This window comes from Lagopus leucura, unplaced genomic scaffold, assembly GCF_019238085.1.
Source record: "Lagopus leucura isolate 7727_CA_CO unplaced genomic scaffold, USGS_WTPT01 Super-Scaffold_100015, whole genome shotgun sequence".
Lineage (NCBI taxonomy): Eukaryota > Metazoa > Chordata > Aves > Galliformes > Phasianidae > Lagopus > Lagopus leucura.
The window spans coordinates 16680811-16688321 of record NW_024962269.1 but is presented as its reverse complement, the minus strand read 5'-3'; the positions used below and the strand labels follow the sequence as shown (position 1 = coordinate 16688321).

General features: G+C 51.6%; 1 long non-coding RNA gene across 1 annotated transcript; it reads left to right on the top strand.

Annotated features, from left to right (window-relative positions):
* The first annotated feature begins 1039 nt into the window (after positions 1-1039).
* LOC122182670 lies at positions 1040-6231 on the top strand. The gene is made up of 3 exons (XR_006179912.1): positions 1040-1097; positions 4120-4460; positions 4952-6231. It is a non-coding gene; the product is annotated as an uncharacterized LOC122182670 (long non-coding RNA).
* Positions 6232-7511: the final 1280 nt, after the last annotated feature.

Here is a 7511-nt window from a genome sequence, read left to right as displayed (position 1 = left end):
AATTCTCTGCAGATGGCAGCCGTGGAGCAGCTCATCCCATGAGCTCAGGGTCCTGGCAGACAGCAGCCAGGGGCCCACATCTGCATCCAACCTCTGCACGTGGTGCCAGCAACGCTTCCCAAAAGGAAACAGCCCTTGAGGGAGGTGGGCTGCCACCCCCCCCCCCAAACATGCACATTGGGTGCGTGCCCTGAGATATCCAATATTAATGAAGGAAGGGTTTATTGGATTTCATTTCCAGGCCTTCTTAAAGTGGCACCAGGCCACAGACAGCTGCTTATAAATAGGCATGTGCCATTTAGAAGGTCACACAGCGAACCTCGAAACACGCCAGAACCTTAACAAGAAACAGTGAAATGCAAAAGAAAGCAGAAGGAACCGCGCTCCTGACACGCACGGCCCTGCCACGCAGCAGCATCCTATGGGGCAGAGAGCAGCCAATGCTCGTGAGGCTGCTCACAGGGAAGTGAACGCTGCCTTTCATAAAAGCTGACTCCTCTACCCTAAATAAAAAACATTCCCTGCCTTGAAGAACAACATTTTTTTAATTATTATTTCAAAGTACCCTGTTCAGCAGCAGAGCATACAAATACTCATAGCTACGCAAATAGCAACTCTTTATTTGCTTTGTTTGCTCAGCTAATATTGACTTTCCAGCCTAACACTGCTGCTATTGAGTTTGGCTATTCACAGCACTGTTTGACTAGCATTAGAACAGCGCAGCGATAACAGCATGTGCAACCGAAAAAGCAATCCATCTCCCCTCCGTGGGACAGTGCCATTATGACAGAGGGGGAAAAAAAAAACGTCTGCTTATTCAGTCAAGTACAACTGTTGAATGCAACGCTGGCAATGACACTCCTGGCTAGTGCAAACAACCCAAGGTTACAGCGTTATTGTGTACTCGCACAAAGCAAACACTGCAGAGCGGTTCCGTTGCTGCCCGTCACCTTGGGCAGGACCCAGGGGTTTGTTCCCTGCCTGGGGTCAGTGTGCGCTGCCCTGTGCCAAGGCTCCTCCCATACGTGTGCGTGCTGTGGGGTGGACGGACAGACGGATGGACAGACAGATGGCGGCCCTCTCCGGGGGGAAGCAGGGTGAGAGCGCTGTGGAAGGGACAAGGAGGTTGCAGTGAGGTGGCTACCGGTCTTTTCACAGCCACAGGACAAGAGGTGACGGCCTCACGTTGTGCCAGGGGTGGCTCAGATTGGGTGTTAGGGAATATTTCTTCTCCATAAGAGCAGTGCTGCACTGCACAGCAGCCCAGGAGTGGTGGGGTCACCATCCCAGGGGGTGTTCCAGAAAACTGCAGGGATGTGGCACTGAGGGATGTGGGCCGTGGGCACAGTGGGATGGGTTGGGGTTGGGGATCTGAGAGGTCTTTGCCAGCCCTAATGCTTCTGTGACTGTACGGCTTGGCATGGTGGGGATGGGTTGACTTGGTGATCTTAGAGGCCTTTTCCAACTTTAAGGACTCTATGGAGGATGTATGGGCGTCCTACAGCAGACATCAGTGCTGCAAGCATCCCGTGCTGCCACCCTACAAATCCAAACCCATGTGGCACCCACCCCTGCAGCAGCGTGCTCTCTGCACTGCCTGCATTTGTCACTCCTCTCCATTCACACCCAACTTTACAGACATATTTCACTTCCCTTCCAGATTGCAGAGCCAGACTGATTGCCTCGCTCGCCTCCCACGTGCGTCCACCAGTTTATACAAATAGCTGTGTGTGCATAGCAGGCAAAGGCAGAGAGCAGCGCCCGTCTGGCGCACCAAGCAGCCGGCTCCTCCCGGGGCAGCCCTGCATGAGAATCCCAGCTCCACGTTATCACTGCGAGCCCTGGGTTTGGCATCTAAAGCTGACATTGGGAAGTTCCTCCTCCTCTGCTTCAGGAGGCAGAGAGATGAGAGGCAGAGCTGGAGGTTGGGCATGGTGATCTTAGAGGTCTTTTCCAGCCCTAACGATTCTATGAGTCCATGATGCTATGAGGGAGGTCACCACTGCATCCAAGCTCCAGGACGTGACATCCACGTTGGAGGCATTCCCTTCATGAGCCCCATAAATAAAGCAGAAGCCACATTTCTGCACGCACTGACTGCTGAGGAGCAATAAACAGCTGCGTGCAAGGGCGGAAAGCAGGCATAGTGATGGAGAGATGTTGATGTGATAATTAGTATATCAAATTTTAGGGATCCACCAGTACTGCATTGGGGATCACTGACCAGGAGGCTCCCCCTGCCCTACAATGGAGGCTGGATGCTGGAGGGACCTTAGAGTCACAGAATCAGAATCAGTAAGGTCAGAAATGATGACTGAAATCACCAAGCCCACCCATCACCTTCTGCTCCAGGTGTCCACAAACAGCAGAGAAGATGAAAGATTCCCCTCCTCTTTTTGCAACAGAAAAACTGAGACAGAACATTCAGGCAATAAATGACTCACAGAGCACGAGCCAGCAACAAAAGCTGGAGCACAGCAGGTATCTGGTTTCCACGAAACCCTGTTCTCAGCTGTTTGTGTCCCAGGAAAGGCCCCGAGGAGGAGGACCACACCAGGGTTTTGGAGAGCAATTTGGGTGTTATTACACCCATTGTTCCTGGAGCAGTGTGCAGGCTGAAGCTCTCTGTTCACTATTAGCTGCTCTGGGCGTGCCCAGGCCCCGGATCTGCTCGATGACAAACAACAGCCTGTTATTAATGTCATTGTTATTATACAAGCATTTCTATAGAGCCCATCACACAGGCTTAAAGTCTGCCCTCTGCTTGCGTAGCACCTTTCATTTCAGGTCTCATGCTGCTTGACAAACATTAAACCCATGCTGGAATTTGTGCCAGAGGCAAAGAAAAAGATGGGGGGGAAGGAAATCCCAGCGTTGATCTGTGCGTGACACAAAGATGGGGACTGTATGCAGGAAAATGCATGCAGCTCTAATTTGGGGGTGTTCTGGTGGTTTTAATAACCAAATCCTTGCATCTCCAGGGATGGCTGCAGGGGATTCCTTGAGCACAGGCGTGCTGCAGCCACTGCATCTTGCATCATGGCATGCAATGAGTGCAGCAATTAGACTCTCCTACCTGCAACCCTCAGGGTTTTCTCTTTGCACCATCCCAGTGCCTGCTGTAGGGTTTTATCCCTCTGATGGATGGAAGCACTCGGTGCACCCAAAGGGTCATCCCCACAGCCCCATCATCGCTGTGCCTGTCCCTGTGCTCTGCTGGCTGGTGATGCCTCCAAATGCACATCCTCAGCACAGCCATCAGCTCCTGGTTCTTGTGTCTTCCCCATTTCTGAGGTCAGTTCACCTCCAGAAAGGCAAGCACCTCCCGCCATTAACTCACATTGGGGTTTTCCACCTTCACCCACATCCCTGATGTCATTCCCCACCCCGTGCCATCTGCCTTGGCCACAGTGGGCTGGATCCTACAGGAAGCCATCTGAGGTCTGGGTCAGTGTTGTATCCTAAATAAATAGCAATGACGCAGATTGTTTTGCAGAGGCATTTAAAGGCTCCTAAACCTCTTGTAGCATCACCCAGGGCAGTGGGGACAGATGTCCCCAACTGAATGGGCAAGGACCTCATGGCTCATGCCACCACCAAGCCATGCAGGGGCCCAGCTCTCCCACCCTCGGATGTGGCCATGAAACTTGGGCTGCCCTGAGAGGAGCCCAGCTGCTGTGCACCACCCCAGTGCCAGAATCTCCTTAACCCACAGCAACCTTTGAGATGCTCTGCTGTGACGGTCCAGCCCCAGGTGCCAATCACCTGGGCTGATGGCAACTTCTCCATCACTTTGTCCCTTGGGATCAACCTGCAGACAGACATAAGGTTTCAGTGTATTTAAAAGTCAAAGCAGAAGCTGAAATTTTTGACCATCCATCTCCAGAAAGGTCTCAAATATTTCACTCCACTGTTATTCCAGGGCCATTCCTCAGTGATTGGGCAGCAGTGCCTGGCCATGCTGCACGCTGAGTCACGCTCACTGCTCATCCCTCAGAGCGTGCTGCACCCCAGCCAAGGCATTGCTGAAGCTTAGGAACAAATCAATGCGTGGCCGCCTTCCCAAGGCCATCCTCTGCTGTTGTTGTCACAGCACAGAAACCTGCTTTGTTCCCACAGGTGCTGGGCATGGCCGCCTCCCAACTTCCTCGTGTTGAGTTTTCCCATGAGCCGTGAACGCCAAGCAGCCTCTAACCCAGAGCATCCAGGTTAATTACTCATTAATAGCACTAAAACACCCTTCACATTCTCCAGGAAATATATTCCAGCCAGCACGAAAGGCAATGCAATGCTCTGATTCATCCCGGAATCTAGGAAAACATCACGGCAATAAACTGATAAGGAAGAACAGGTCCGATGCAGCTCCTCTCCAGCCTGTAATTAGAGCAGTCTGGATGGCAATTAACACAAAGTTCCCACCGGTGTGGCTCAGGGCATGCTCCCATCCCATTGCTCTGCAGGTGAGTCCCTTCTTCCTTCCTTCCTTCCTTCCTTTTAGGCCCACCCCTGGCAGGCATTGTGCCCACACGGGGCAGCCCCCGGCCCCTGCAGCCTTCTGTGGTGTTGATGCCATCCTGGCTATCTCCCATGGGGCGAAACTCATGGTTGTGGCCCCCACAGCACCTCGCAGGGTGGGCTCTGCAGCACACCCTCTGATTCCCATCTCTCATCCACTCAGCTCAATCTCATTCAGCAAAAAGAAGAGTTCATTTTGAATCCCAGAGCCCCAGACATTGACACTTGCCGTGCAAAGCACTGCCCAGGGCTGTCCGCAGGCAGCACGGAGCCACTGCCATCTGCTGCCATGTGCTGCCATCGCACCGTGCTGCTCCTGGGCAGCACCACACTTGGGCTTTAATCCATACCCGTGCACTTTATCCATGCAATTGCTCACAGTGCCCTGTGCCTCTGATTTTTCCTCCCCGAGTAACATGCAAACTTCTCGCTTCAGCCTGCTAAGCTGCAGTGAGCTTCAGCTCTCCGGAGTGACCGAGATGGGCAGATGTCACCTGGATACCCCACGGGCTGCTCCAAAGATGTTCTGCTGCAAACCTACGTGGTTTTTCCCAGCGAGGAAGGCTCAGGGCCAGACTCAAACACCCACTGCAGATGCAGGTTGGGATGTGCTGCAATAGCAATGACTCAGGACTGCACCATCTCACCCTGCTGACGGGCTCTGTGTGGGCTCATCCTGCCCAGGACACTGTCTGCAAGGGCTGGGAGCCACTTGTTGGGCAAAACAGGGGCAGAGGAGAAGCGTTGCTCAACCCGACTTCATTCACCACCCATCCCAGAGCACCATCTCCATCACCTGCAGTGTAATTCCCTTTGCAAGCCAAGCAGCACGTCTACTTTCTGCTTTACTTGCTTCCCTCTGCAAAAAACATTTGCTAACTCCCATTATCCAATATTTAGCAGTGCACGGCAATGAACAAAGTGTTAGAGATGAGAGTACACGCCATGTGAGGCTGCATTCAAAATGCAGAGGCTGTCTGCTGTGGGAAGCAGTGCTCTGTGCATCTTTCAGGTGCGTTCTACTCTCAATCAGAGCCCAATTAGATTCCTGTTCTGGGGAAAACAGCTCTTTGAGGCGTAGAGACGGAGCGCTCTACCTGCACAGAGAGTGACTGTTGCTTATCAGGAAGATAGAGATGGCTACCGAAAGGTGCAGGTCGTTATCTGTCCCAGTTATTCTCCTTCCATGACCCAATGTAATAAAGACCAACTGCACCATCACCCACAGCCTCCAATGGTGGCACTATGGGGACCAGGACCCCACGGATGGAGGTGCCCCCACATCTCACCCATGCCCTCTCTTCATTCCAGATGCACACGGAAAGCATCCCCTGCTTTACAGTTCCAGCCACCCATCCCAGCCCCGCAGCCACTCCAGAGCAGCATCCATCCTCATCGTTCCTCTTGGTTTCGATCCACAATCCAGATTTGCCCTGAGACCTCTGAGTACATTTTCCCTCTTCTTTTTTTTTTTTTTTTTTTTGCTGTTTGTATTTGAGTCAGGTGTTTTCCATTCGCTGATAACGGCGTGTGTTTGTTCCAAGATCACCTGCATAAACACGTTCTGGGGGCAGGGGGCAAGGTTCAAGAGTTGAGACCCACGCCGCGTCGGCCAAACCTGTATTTTGTTCCTTCTAATTATACCTCGCCGTATTAGCAGATAATAGCTGTACATTTAAGCAAATTATCTCCAATAAAAAGGGGACAATAATTACACTGTTTGTTTTCTCTCCTTCCATTGCTGGAATTATTCTCTGTTTGCCCAAGGTTAAATATTAGCAAGAACCTTTCCGCACCGATGTCTGCTCCGGTGCCTTTTACTGTTTTAAACCAGCAAGAGTCAGTAAAAGTTTGGGCAAATATTAGATTTGGCAGAGTTTGCTGTTTGTATCAGGAAACCGATTGGTGTTATTGATTGACAGATGTGACCAAATGTTTAGAAAGTCTGTCCTCTATTGGATTCTGCTAGGTGTTTCAGCAAACAGCCCTAATACAAGGCAAACAGAGTTATTGGAAGAAGTACCAGCCTGTGTTAGCACAGCAAACTGAGGGCTATGCAAACAGCTTAAAAGAATCTGGCCACCTTCATATAACCTTTGATGTAGGTATTGATCCTTCTGAAGGTGGCAAAAAGTTTGAACAGGGAGCAGATTGAGTGGGATCAGATACAGATCAACACCATAAGAATGTAAATGTTATCTTTAAGCTACACTGTCGGTTTAGTAATGGATGTCTGTTTGGAATTTATCTTCTTCCAAATCTCTAAATCCATGCAGCAATAAAAATTAATAATAACTTTTAGATAGACTGCCTCCTAAGTCTCTCTCCCTCCACCCTGATGAGTGGGCATCCTTAATTCCACTCAGGGCAGTGCTACGGCATGGAGAGCTGCTGGCCTGGGATGGGAACTGCTGGGTGCAGCTGTGTAACGGGAGGGCACGGTTAGTGGGAATGGTGGGGATGGACTGGGGCTGGACTTGATGACCTCGGAGGCCTTTTCCAGCCTTAACAATGCCATGACCCCATAAGCAGCCATGGTGGTTGATGGCTGGACTTGGTGACCTTGGAGATCTTTCCCAACCTTACAGATTCCATAGGTGGGCATGGTGGTAACGGGTTGACAGTTGGACCTGATGACCTTGGAGGTCTTGATTATTTGTGCTAAAGGGGTGGCAGGTGGTTGAGCTGACAGAGCAGCACTTGGATCTACAACCAAGGGCAATGGGGATGCACCAACAGTGCAACAAACGGAGCAACATGGGGATGCACCAGTGGGGCAGCTAACAGGACAGCACGTGGGTGGCCCACGGATAAATTTGCAGGCAGACTTGTCATGGTGAAGGGCAGACATGGTGACCCCCATCAGCACCACCCAGACCACAGAACAGCACAGCCCAGCAAGCAGACGCAGGAGACGTTTTGCAACGAGGCCCGAAACCCTGTGCCCTATGGCAATGCCTCCCGGCCCCCTGCCAGCTCCCCATGCCTGCACCCAA